This window comes from Nerophis lumbriciformis, linkage group LG22 (assembly GCF_033978685.3).
Source record: "Nerophis lumbriciformis linkage group LG22, RoL_Nlum_v2.1, whole genome shotgun sequence".
Lineage (NCBI taxonomy): Eukaryota > Metazoa > Chordata > Actinopteri > Syngnathiformes > Syngnathidae > Nerophis > Nerophis lumbriciformis.
This window is the reverse complement of record NC_084569.2, coordinates 28,369,290-28,383,590: the sequence shown is the minus strand read 5'-3', so window position 1 is coordinate 28,383,590 and position 14,301 is coordinate 28,369,290.

Genomic DNA, 14,301 nt, shown 5'->3' with positions numbered 1-14,301 from the left:
TATATATATATATATATATATATATATATATATATATATATATATATATATATATATACAGGTAAAAGCCAGTAAATTAGAATATTTTGAAAAACTTGATTTATTTCAGTAATTGCATTCAAAAGGTGTAACTTGTACATTATATTTATTCATTGCACACAGACTGATGCATTCAAATGTTTATTTCATTTAATTTTGATGATTTGAAGTGGCAACAAATGAAAATCCAAAATTCCGTGTGTCACAAAATTAGAATATTACTTAAGGCTAATACAAAAAAGGGATTTTTAGAAATGTTGGCCAACTGAAAAGTATGAAAATGAAAAATATGAGCATGTACAATACTCAATACTTGGTTGGAGCTCCTTTTGCCTCAATTACTGCGTTAATGCGGCGTGGCATGGAGTCGATGAGTTTCTGGCACTGCTCAGGTGTTATGAGAGCCCAGGTTGCTCTGATAGTGGCCTTCAACTCTTCTGCGTTTTTGGGTCTGGCATTCTGCATCTTCCTTTTCACAATACCCCACAGATTTTCTATGGGGCTAAGGTCAGGGGAGTTGGCGGGCCAATTTAGAACAGAAATACCATGGTCCGTAAACCAGGCACGGGTAGATTTTGCGCTGTGTGCAGGCGCCAAGTCCTGTTGGAACTTGAAATCTCCATCTCCATAGAGCAGGTCAGCAGCAGGAAGCATGAAGTGCTCTAAAACTTGCTGGTAGATGGCTGCGTTGACCCTGGATCTCAGGAAACAGAGTGGACCGACACCAGCAGATGACATGGCACCCCAAACCATCACTGATGGTGGAAACTTTACACTAGACTTCAGGCAACGTGGATCCTGTGCCTCTCCTGTCTTCCTCCAGACTCTGGGACCTCGATTTCCAAAGGAAATGCAAAATTTGCATGGTTGGGTGATGGTTTGGGGTGCCATGTCATCTGCTGGTGTCGGTCCACTCTGTTTCCTGAGATCCAGGGTCAACGCAGCCGTCTACCAGCAAGTTTTAGAGCACTTCATGCTTCCTGCTGCTAACCTGCTCTATGGAGATGGAGATTTCAAGTTCCAACAGGACTTGGCGCCTGCACACAGCGCAAAATCTACCCGTGCCTGGTTTACGGACCATGGTATTTCTGTTCTAAATTGGCCCGCCAACTCCCCTGACCTTAGCCCCATAGAAAATCTGTGGGGTATTGTGAAAAGGAAGATGCAGAATGCCAGACCCAAAAACGCAGAAGAGTTGAAGGCCACTATCAGAGCAACCTGGGCTCTCATAACACCTGAGCAGTGCCAGAAACTCATCGACTCCATGCCACGCCGCATTAACGCAGTAATTGAGGCAAAAGGAGCTCCAACCAAGTATTGAGTATTGTACATGCTCATATTTTTCATTTTCATACTTTTCAGTTGGCCAACATTTCTAAAAATCCCTTTTTTGTATTAGCCTTAAGTATTATTCTAATTTTGTGACACACGGAATTTTGGATTTTCATTTGTTGCCACTTCAAATCATCAAAATTAAATGAAATAAACATTTGAATGCATCAGTCTGTGTGCAATGAATAAATATAATGTACAAGTTACACCTTTTGAATGCAATTACTGAAATAAATCAAGTTTTTCAAAATATTCTAATTTACTGGCTTTTACCTGTATATATATATATATATATATATATATATATATATATATATATATATATATATATATATATATATATATATATATATAATTATAAATAAATATATATATATATATATATAAATAAATAAATAAAAGAAATACTTGAATTTCAGTGTTCATTTATTTACACATATACACACACATAACACTCATCTACTCATTGTTGAGTTAAGGATTGAATTGTCCATCCTTGTTCTATTCTCTGTCACTATTTCAGAACACACACATTATACAAATATACATTATAAAATCAATAAGAAAACGGGAGCTCTAATTTGGGAGTCTGAATTAGGATCAGAAGTTCCTATATAAACATTGCGCACTCACGTCGCCTTTTTGTATTGATTACTGCAGCTGTGCACTGGATTCATTCACAAATACAAACTACAACTCACAAACACTTTAGAGTTAGGCTCCACCATCAGAATGTGTACTTAAACTTATAAAGATCACATGGATATTATTCAGTGAGTTGATTCACCAAAACTAACCTGTTATACAGGAGGAAAAAGCACACAGGACGTTTCAATTGTTCACAGACTGGTCGCGCTCATCAGAATGACAAGACACTTCCGGTCTGGAGGTGATAGCATTCAATTGGGAAGAAACGCCCTACTGCCCTCTACTGACCAATGTGAATACTAATAAATGTGTAATGACAGCTCCAAAAACGAATTCAAACCACAAAATAAAATAAATAAATCAACACAAAAATGTGACACATTATGGGTGGGTCATATATGCATGTACAGTAGATGACAGTATTGTCCTGTTTAAAAGTGTCACAACATTGCTGTTTACGGCAGACGAACTGCTTTACGGTAGACGAAAACTTGACTGTTGTTGTGTGTTGTTACCGCGCTGGGAGCTGGGAGGACGTTAATGAAACTGCCTAACAATAAACCCACATAAGAAACCAAGAACTCGCCCTCGATCATTAGCTGTTTGTATTGTGGGAAAGCGGACGTGTGAACAGGCTGTCAACACGTCACTCAGGGCCGCATGGAGCTGGAGGGGGCGTGGCCTCCAGCTCCGCCTGAATTTCGGGAGATTTTCGGCAGAAAATTTGTCCCGGGAGGTTTTCGGGAGAGGCGCTGAATTTCGGGAGTCTCCCGGAAAATCCAGGAGGGTTGGCAACTGGCAAGTATGGTCACTAGTGATGGGTCCGGCAACATTGATGCATCGGCGCATGCGTCAAGCTCATAGAGCAAAACCCTGTGTCGGTGCGCGTACCGCTTTTAGAAAGTCACGTGACCGATCATGAGCTGTTTCGGTTACGTGACCGATACGCAAATTGTGTCGCACTGACGCCTCCTCTGTGCCCTGTGAGCGGGTCTTTTCTACAGCCGGAGAAATAATAACTAAGAAGAGAAATCGTCTAAAATGTAATACGTTGGAAAAACTGTTTAAAAAAAAAAAAAAAAAAATGTGTAAAAAAATAAATAAATAAAATTCCCAGTCCACAAGCATCCTCATTCACGACATGTTCTCTTAGATTTCCATGTTATGATACATGTTCACATTATTTATTGACTGTATCTAAAAAAGATACAAATATATGTTTATTTAAATGAAGATATGAAATAATCCTAAATGAAATACAATGACTTGGTTTATATTATTGTATATACTAGGTCATAAAATCAGTGTCAGTTGAGTCGGTCCATAGGTTGCCTCTAGGGATTTTTAATGTCCAGCAGATATCAGTATTTAGTGACACAATAGTGATGGGTTGATGAGGCGTCATGAAGCGTTTCGACACATTGCAAAACTGTATTGATACTGTGTCGATACTGTGTCACTAAATACTGACATCTGCTGGACATTAAAAATCCCTACAGGCATTCCTCTCAAATATTCTTCACAAATCCATCTAAATCTGTGTTACTGAGCATTTCTTCTTTGCCAAGATAATCCGTCCCTCCTCACAGGTGTGGCATATCAAGATGCTGATTAAACAGCAGGATTATTACACAGGTGTGCCTTAGGCTGCCCACAATAAATGGCCACTCTGAATTGGGCAGTTTTGCATTATTGGGGTCTAGGGGCCGAGGGTCAGAAAAGCAGTCAGTATTTGGTGTGACCACTATATATATATATATATATATATATATATATATATATATATATATATATATATATATATATATATATATATATATATAAATATACAATAAGCGGTAGAAAATGGATGGATGGATGGACATACTGTGAGAATGATATATTTTTAAGTGTTCCTTTTTAATCTATAGTCATGTTTAAATCAGATAGTATTTTCCCATGTAATGTGTCTTCTCGTGACCTCCATGTTTTTATCTTATGTCCGCTAGTAAAGTCTTTGTTTTGTCTTAAGGGCTCCTGTTTGTCGGCTCACAGAGCTGTTTTGGCCAGTTCCTTATCTGTTTTGAAGAAGCATCCGCGCTCCTTTCTTGGCGAGAGGGGCTGTTTTTGCTCTATATAAACTGACTATTTTTGTTTGGATTTAGACCTCTTCTTGCTGATGCTGTTGCATTGTAAGGGCGGGTCTCCTAAAGCTTCAGTAAAACTTGGTATTGTACCATTCTGTCTCTTTTTACTCAACATGTATGTCATCCAAAAGAACTTGGGATTGACCAGTGTGTTTTATTCCCTGAGAGGAAGACTGGTCGCACAATTCACATATACATATATACATCGACCCCAAAGGGAATAAGCGGTAGAAAATGGATATATATATATATATATATATATATATATATATATATATATATATATATATATATATATATATATATATATATATACAAACCCCGTTTCCATATGAGTTGGGAAATTGTGTTAGATGATTTGCAAATCCTTTTCAACCCACTCAATTAAATGCACTACAAAAAAAGACATTTGATGTTCAAACTTATAAACTTTATTTTTTTTGTAAATAATAATTAACTTAGAATTTCATGGCTGCAACACGTGCCAAAGTAGTTGGGAAAGGGCATGTTCACCGTTGTGTTACATGGCCTTTCCTTTTAACAACACTCAGTAAACGTTTGGGAACTGAGGAGACACATTTTTTAAGCTTCTCAGGTGGAATTCTTTCCCATTCTTGCTTGATGTACAGCTTAAGTTGTTCAACAGTCCGGGGGTCTCCGTTGTGGTATTTTAGGCTTCATAATGTGGCACACATTTTCAATGGGAGACAGGTCTGGACTACAAGCAGGCCAGTCTTGTACCCGCACTCTTTTACTATGAAGCCGCGTTGATGTAACACGTGGCTTGGCATTGTCTTGCTGAAATAAGCAGGGGCGTACATGGTAACGTTGCTTGGATGGCAACATATGTTGCTCCAAAAGCTGTATGTACCTTTCAGCATTAATGGCGCCTTCACAGATGTGTAAGTAACCCATGTCTTGGGCACTAATACACCTCTATACCATCACAGATGCTGGCTTTTGAACTTTGCGCCTATAACAATCCGGATGGTTCTTTTCCTCTTTGGTCCGGAGGACACGACATCCACAGTTTCCAAAAACAATTTGAAAAGTGGACTCGTCAGACCACAGAACACTCTTCCACTTTGTATCAGTTCATCTTAGATGAGTTCAGGCCCAGCGAAGCCGACGGCGTTTCTGGGTGTTGTTGATAAATGGTTTTCGCCTTGCATAGGAGAGTTTTAACTTGCACTTACAGATGTAGCGACCAACTGTAGTTACTGACAGTGGGTTTCTGAAGTGTTCCTGAGTCCATGTGGTGATATCCTTTACACACTGATGTCACTTGTTGATGCAGTACAGCCTGAGGGATCGAAGGTCACAGGCTTAGCTGCTTACGTGCAGTGATTTCTCCAGATTCTCTGAACCCTTTGATGATATTACGGACCGTAAATGGTGAAATCCCTAAATCCTTGCAATAGCTAGTTGACAAAGGTTTTTCTTTCTATTACATTCTTCCCTTAAATGATAATGTTTGCAGTGATTGTTTTATATGTATTTTTTATGTATGTCACTTTGGATAAAAGCGTCTGCCAAATACTTCGACACAAACATATACAAACACCTGAAAGTCTTTATATCAGCTAAAACCACCAATCTGTTTCACTGGATTCAGAATAAAAGCAAATTCTGTTTTACCCAACAATGTTAGTATTTGAATATTGTTACTCGAAGACTTATTCCTGGTTACAATTATACTGTTAAGAAAGTATTGTCTTATACTTTGCCTAAAATGAGAATGCATCATAATCAGTGGCGGCTGGTGAATTTTGTTTTAGGTGGGGCTGAAAGTTTGTAAACCAAACCCCTGTAGGGGGGTCATCCTCCCCCAGAAGATTTCTTTGTGATTTTCACACATAAATATTGAAGATCTTTGCTCCTTCTCAACTCTGTGGTAATATTATTTTCATAAAATACAACCAATAGTACGTTAATGTTAAATCTTGCTTGTGAAAAGTAATCCCCCGATTCCTATTTTCAACAGTCCGCTCATTTGAGCAGGAAAACGCTGAACACCATCTTTGTTTTCTACCTGTCAACTGTCAGTTTCGGCTGCTCGCCGGCTCCTCATCACCACTTCAAGATGGCGGCCAAATTGCTCACGTCACAGCAACCAATGCTGCGGCAATCTGTTGCGTCCACTGCAGTTCGCTACCTTATTCATACTTTTTGTCAAGTGATTTTTTTTAAGCAGGGTTGCATGAGGTACCTACACAAAACGTTACGTTAGTCAATGTATCACACACAGTAACATTACTTTAGTCAATGTATCACACACAGTAACGTAACGTTAGACGGCAGTCAGCAGCACCGCGTATTTTAGCCACCTACAAAAAGACAAACATAGTCAAATAAAGGCAGGGCCGGCCCGTGGCATAGGCCGTATAGGCAAATGCTAAGGGCGCCGTCCATCAGGGGGCGCCATGCCAGTGCCACAAATGTTGGAGGAAAAAAAAAAAAAGAAAAAAAGTTGATACTATTATTTCTAAATACAAAAAATAATCCCACGTTAATTAAAATGCAAAGTAAAGCCTATTTAATAGAAATATTATTTGTTACAACATTACGCCCCCCCCCCTCCTCCTCCCCCCGCACGGTGCGCCCCCCACCACATCAAAAAATCAACACAAGATGCCAAAACTGTCAGGTGCCCAGGGAAGAAAAAAGAGAAAAGAAGAGGAGGAGAAACGAGAAAAGACAGAGGTAGCAGGTTGGTAACGTTAGCCTACATGAAATTATTTGTCTGTTACAGAATGTGATAGTAACCTGGCTTTTTAGCATTAAGCTAATGTTACATGATTCGCCAATTGCTAATCAATAAATAGCTAGTTCTGTTTTAACGTCGGGTTAATATTGTGGAGGGGGCTAAATTGTTATGGAAAATAATAATGTAACGTTAGGTAATTACAGTACTCCCACCTTACATTCCTCAGGGACATTTCTTTCTTTCTTTAGTTTATTTCGAACATGAACACACTTACATCATAATACATCACACAATTTCATATCATTTCATTTTACATCATGCCCGAAAAGGAGTAGGAAGAAGCAAAGCTTATTTAATCCTACCCCTTTCCCACTTCAAAGCGTTTACAAATATATAGAATCATTTACTGACCTTTTTATATAATAAAATAACATCTATGAATTAGTATACAACAGTTTTGTAATATGTAATTAATTAATTAATTCAGTCATTATTAACATACTGAGATGAAGAATATCTTATTTTCAATAAGGTTGAAAGTATTTCTCATAATTCTTCTTCTTTGTACTCTGTAAGCACTATTATTTTGAACAACCTCTTAAACTGGATCATATCAGTACAATTTTTAACTTCTTTACTTAATCCATTCCATAATTTAATTCCACATACTGATATGCTAAAAGTTCTAAGTGTTGTACGTGCATATACCGTAAATGTTTGTATTAGATCTTTTAAGCAGGTGTTTTTTGTTTACATTGTTATCTTGCCTTCTGGTTAGCTAATGTTTGCCCTGCAGGTAATAGTCACTTTTCCACCCCTTTATATATTAGGTATAGTTGTAAGTAAAAAAAAAAAAGGTCAAAGACAAAGCTATTCGGGTTCTTGTGAGTATATACACTTCACTGCCGATGTGGGGGGGCGCCACCTAAAATCTTGCCTAGGGCGCCAGATTGGTTAGGGCCTGAATAAAGGTCAGTTAAAATGTATACTATATTAAGAATGTGTACATATTGCATAGGGGCCCTGACATCTAAAAAGTACAACTCTGTTCATTGTTATGTTCATGTATTTGTTATGTTTTTCATGTGTACGCACACATCAACACACATACAGTATGAGATGAGATCAATGAGATAAGGTAAGAACAGGATAGAAACTGCTGTGGAACTAGTTACAATGCAATATGCCATGGAAATACAATGCTAACACTTTTGTGCAAATAAGTACAGTTGCACTTGTTTTTTCAAATGTGTTTATTCTGTAAAGGAATGAGTTACATGTTTAAAAGGACTGGTTAATAGTGCTATTTTGAAGTGCAATGTCTTTTCCCCTGCAATTTCAAATGCACTTGTTTTAATAAATAAATACAGCGTTTTAAAAGTATACACAATCTGTGTAAATACATTAGTCTGTGGTTAAAAGGACTTGAAAGGACTCAAAACTCAAAATGCAGGACTTGGGACTTGACTTGAGACTTTCCAGTCTTGACTTTGGACTTGCCTGTCTTGACTCGGGACTTGACTCGAGACTTGAGGGCAAAGACTTGAGACTTACTTGTGACTTGCAAAGCAATGACTTGGTCCCACCTCTGATATATATATATATATATATATATATATATATATGTGTGAACTGTGTATATACTGTACATGCATATAGATACTGTGTGTATATATACACACATATGTACATATATATATATACATATATATTAATGTATATTATTATTATACTGTATGTGTGTATACGCCTTATTTATGAAAAGACCCATTATTCGACAGTGCGCCTTATAATCCGGTGCACCTTATGTATGAAAATAGACCCGTTCATCAACAGTGCGCCTTATAATCGATGCACATTATGGTCGGAAAAATACTGTGTATGATATCCTTTCCCACGCTAATATGTGTGTGTGTAATCTTTAGTTGACCATAATCTGCCATCTTCTTGCAGTCCGCAGAGGAGGGAGCAGTGAGCGCCATCTACTGCGCCGTGTCGGAGGAAGCAGAAGGCGTAACTGGGAAGTACTTTGACAGCGACTGTTCCCTGGTCCTCCCCGCCCCCTTAGCTCGGGACCCGGCCCTCGCTGCCAAGGACTTTGACATCTGCCAGAGACTGACCTCCAGGTTGTGACGAAAGTCCTCTTGATAACAGGAAGGAGTTAAAGTCTGTGTTCTTTATGCCTTCTCTGACATCATAAACATCATCACAACAAATCCATTGTAAAAAAGAAAATATTTGATATACAAACCCCGTTTCCATATGAGTTGTGAAATTGTGTTAGATGTAAATATAAACGGAATACAATGATTTGCAAATCCTTTTCAACCCATATTCAGTTAAATATGCTACAACAGGGGTCACCAACGTGGTGCCCGCGGGCACCAGGTAGCCCGTAAGGACCAGATGAGTAGCCCGCTGGCCTGTTCTAAAAATAGCTCAAATAGCAGCACTTACCAGTGAGCTGCATCTATTTTTTACACTTTATTTATTTACTAGCAAGCTGGTCTCGCTTTGCTCGACATTTTTAATTCTAAGAGAGACAAAACTCAAATAGAATTTGAAAATCCAAGAAAATATTTGAAAGATTTGGTCTTCACTAACTGACAAAGAAACAGATAACAGATTTGGTGTCCAGTTCAAAAAAATCCTTGCAATAGCTAGTTGACAAAGGTTTTTCTTAAACTGTTCAACAATTTGCTCACGCATTTGTTGACAAAGTGGTGACCCTCGCCACATCCTTGTTTGTGAATGATTGAGCATTTCATGGAATCTACTTTTATACCCAATCATGGCACCCACCTGTTCCCAATTTGCCTGTTCACCTTTGGGATGTTCCAAATACGTGTTTGATGAGCATTCCTCAACTTTATCATTATTTATTGCCACCTTTCCCAACTTCTTTGTCACGTGTTGTTGGCATCAAATTCTAAAGTTAATGATTATTTGCAAAAAAAAAAAAAGTTTATCAGTTTGAACATCAAATATGTTGTCTTTGTGGCATATTCAACTGAATTATTTGCAAATCATTGTATTCCGTTTATATTTACATCTAACACAATTTCCCAACTCATATGGAAACGGGGTTTGTATAAACACTGCTTCAAGCACCTGCTTCAGTGTGGGTACCTTTTTGCAAAAGACAGAAACACATTTCCATTGCGACCAAAACTTTTTATTTTCACATTTCCACAACACGAGCACAATCACAGTCACTGTAGTACACAAGTCTGAGTGTTCATCCGGGTCGTCTTCAGACTTAGACTTAGACAAACGTTATTGATCCACAAGGGAAATTGTTCAACACAAGGGAAATTGTTCTCACCGCCTTGAATTGATCGCAACCAGACGTTTTGGCTCTTATCTGGGCGGGCGGTAGCAATCAAACTCATAGCCCTAAATAGCTCTACCCTCTACAGAGCTGTCCCTGACTAAATCTGTCCTACATAGTCTTTGAGAGTGCAGTGATTAACCTCTGAGACTAAAGCTGTCCTATCAAGTCATCAAGCGTGATCTGATGAAGCACTAAGACTAGAGTCATTCTATCTACTCTTCAAGCCTAATTTTCGAAAATCTCTCAGACTCAAAGCTAGACTTGATTGAACAGCTCCCAGACTAGAGCTGTCCTATCTAATTTTCAATCTGAACTGATAAAACTTTCAGACTAGAGCTAAACTAGATTCCACAGCACTCCGACGAGAGTTGTCCTATCTAGTCTTCAAACATGAAGTGATGAAGCTCAAAGACTACAGATGTCCTATCTCGAAAGCTGTCCTACCTAGTCTTTGAGTGTGCAGTGATTAACCTCTGAGACTAAAGCTGTCCTATCTAGTCTTCAAACATGAACTGATAGAGCTTACAGACTAGAGCTATCCTTTCTAACTATCAACCTTGATTGATAAAACTCTCGGACTAGAGCCAGACTAGAAAGAAAGACTCTTAGACTAGAGCTGTCCTATGTAGTCTTCAAGCTTATTTGATAAAGCTTTCAGACTAGAGGTAGACTAGATTGCACAGCTCTGAGACTAAAGCAGTCCTATCTAGTCTTCAAGCATGATCTGATGAAGCTCTCAGACTAGAGTTAGACTAGATTGCACACCTCTCAGCCTATAGCGGTCCTATCTCGTCATCAAACATGAACTGATAAAGCTCACAGACTACAGCTGTCCTATCTAGTCTTTGAGCATACATTAATTAGGCTCTGAGACTAAAGCGGTCCCATTTAGTCTTCAAGCATGAACTGATGACGGTCTCATACTAGAGCAGTCCTATTCAGTTATTACGCTTAATTGATAACACTTTCAGACTCAAGTTTGACTAGAGTGCACAGCTCTCAGGCTTGGGATGTCCGGTCTAGTCTTAAATCATGAACTGATGAAGCGCAAAAATGATTAATATGTCAAACTAGTGCTGGACTAGATTGCACAGATGTTACAGGAGAGCTCTCCTATCTAGTATTCAATCATGAATTCATGAAGCTCTTAGACTAGATTGGACATCTCTCTCTGTCCTATCTCGTATTTGAGCATGCATTGATTCAACTCTGAGCATGCATTGATTCAACTCTGAGACTAAAGCTGTCCTATCGAGTCATCAAGCATAAACTGATAAATCTCTCAGACTCGAGTTGTCATATGTAGTCTTCAAGCTTAACCTCTTAAGGCCCAAGCTGTTTGTTTACATGCTTTTTATTTTTTTAAATTTTTGCTATTTGGGCTTATTGGACCCAGTTAGAATAAAAACTAAGAATCATCTTTTGATATGATGTACTTAGTGTGTACTTCATTTTTACACTTTTTTTTCCCAAATTCCATTGTATGTTATACTCTTCTGACACTACCAGATGGCAGTATAAGTGTCCACATAAGCGGCCATAAGACCCCAATTCAGTAGTGTACACAATTTTGGAAATAAGAGCTAAAAGGTGCTGTCCACGCATGTGGCCACTAAGCCTTTTTAATTGAGAAAACTCCCAGACTAGAGCTAGACTAAATTTCACGACTCTCAGACTAAAGTTGTCCTATCTAGTCTTTAATCTTAACTGATAAAGCCTTCAGATTCGAGCTAAACTAGTTTGCACAGCTCTCAGACTAGAGCTGTCCTAAGTATCCTTAAATCTTAATTTATAAACCTTTCAGACTAGAGCTATACCAGATTGCACAGCTCTCAAACTTAGGCTGTCCTATCTAGTCTTAAATCGTGAACCGATAAAGCTCTAAAATTATTAAGATTTCAGATTACTGCTAGACTTGATTGGAGAGCTCTCAGACTACAACTGCCCTATTTCGTCCTCAAACACGAGCTGATGAGGCTCCCAGACTAGAGCTGTCCGGTCTAGTTATCAAGCTGAGTTAATAAAACTCTCAGACCACAGCGAGACTAGATTGCACAACTCTCAGACTAGAACTGTGCTATCTGGTCTTCAAGCTCAACTGATAAAGCTTTCACTACTACTGTTAGACTAGATTGGACATCGTTCAGACTTGAACTGTCCTATCTAGTCTTTGAGCATGAACTGATGAGGTACAAATCGTTTTCCAAGACCACCTGAAACAGTCCAGTTGCGATCGATGCAAAGCTTTGTCGTACACAAGATACACGTTTTGTTTTTTTTCCCACATCATTAAGATGAAAGAGGAGCTTAAACGAGAGCATGTTCACAAGTCATTGACTTTTCTACTTTTGTGTTCCGTCACACAGTAAGACATATTCGACTTCACATATTTTGTGGCTGAGACATGTGCCTGTCTCCCTTGACAAATAACCTTATGAATACAAACCGTTGTTCTCATAGAGGACACGCTTTCATGCAAACATGTGGTGCACAATTTGCATTTACAGTACAAACCGCAATCAGTTCATGAGGGATCGGAGCTTATTACTGCTTTTCTTGGTTTAGCCATGAAGAATCCCATATAGCAGGGGATCTCAAACTGTGGTATGCGGGCTCCATCTAGTGGTACGCCAATGAATCACCTAATTAACGAGAATGTGCAATCCCGCTAGGAATTGCGCGTGAATGCTGCATGTGCGCAGAGTGGAACTAAAATGCTTCATTGTCCAGGGTGAGTGGAGTAAGTGGATGTTGGAACTGTTCAAATCGAATAAGAAATGTGGAATATGCAGAAGTTTGTAAATTGCCCAATCATTTTCAATTGGGAGAAATTCCTGGAAAACCCCGAATTTTGGGAAATGGCAACATGTTTTTGCCTTCAATGTCCAGGGTGAGTAGAGTGTGTGGATGGTTGAAAAGTTCGAATGGGGTAAAAAAAAAAAAAAGTCCCAAGAACGTGAGAAATACGGGAGATGGACATTTCCTGGAAACTTGGGGATTTTGGGCAAACCGGACATTTTTAAATCATCAATAATATTACAACTGTTTTAGAGAATATGAATGGGTTGGTGTTGGAATTTTTTGAATCGGTCCAGAAATGTTGATGTAGTAACGCTTTTAATCGAGAAATTGGTATTTCGGAATTCCTGGAAATTCTGTGAATTTGGGGAAATGGCAAACATGTTTTTGCCGTCAATAACCAGGGTGAGTAGAGTGTGTAGATGGGTTAAAAGGTTTGAATCGGGTAAAAAAATGACGCAAGAAGGTGACAGATTTGGGAGTTGGACATTTCCTGGAAAATCAGAGATTTCGAGAAAACCGTGAATTTAAAAATGATCGTTAATATCACAATTGTTTTAGATAACATGAATGGGTTGGTGTTGGATTTTTTAAATTGGTCCAGAAATGTTGACGTACTAACACTTTTAATCAAAAATGGGTATTTGGGAATTCCTGGAAATTCCGGGAAAACTGGGAATTCGGGGAAATGGGAATCATATTTTTGCCGTGACCATCCAGGGTGAGTAGAGTGTGCGGATGGTTGAAAGGTTTGAATTGGATAAAAAAATGGCGCAAGAAGGTGAGAGATTTGGGAGTTGGACATTTCCTGGAAAATCAGAAATTTCGGGAAAACCGCGAATTTATAAAATATCATTAATATCACAATTACTTTAGATAATATGAATGGGTTGGTGTTGGAATTGTTTTAATCGGTCCAGAAATGTTGACGTAGTAACACTTTTAATCGAGACATTGGTATTTCGGAATTCCTGGAAATTCTGTGAATTTGGGAATATGGGAAAAATGTTTTTGCCGTCAATATCCAGGATATGTAGACTGTGTGGATGGTTGAAACCTTTGAATCGGGTAAAAATTGTCGCAAGAACGTGAGAGATTTGAGAGTTGGACATTTCCTGGAAAATCAGAAATTTCGGGTAAACCGTGAATTTTAAAATGATCGTTAATATCACAATTGTTTTGGATAATATGAATGGATTGGTGTTGGAATTTTTTAATCAGTCCAGAAATGTTGACGTAGTAACACTTTTAATCGAGAATTGGTATTTCGGAATACCGGGAAATTCCGGGGAACCTGGTAATTTGGGGAAATGGGA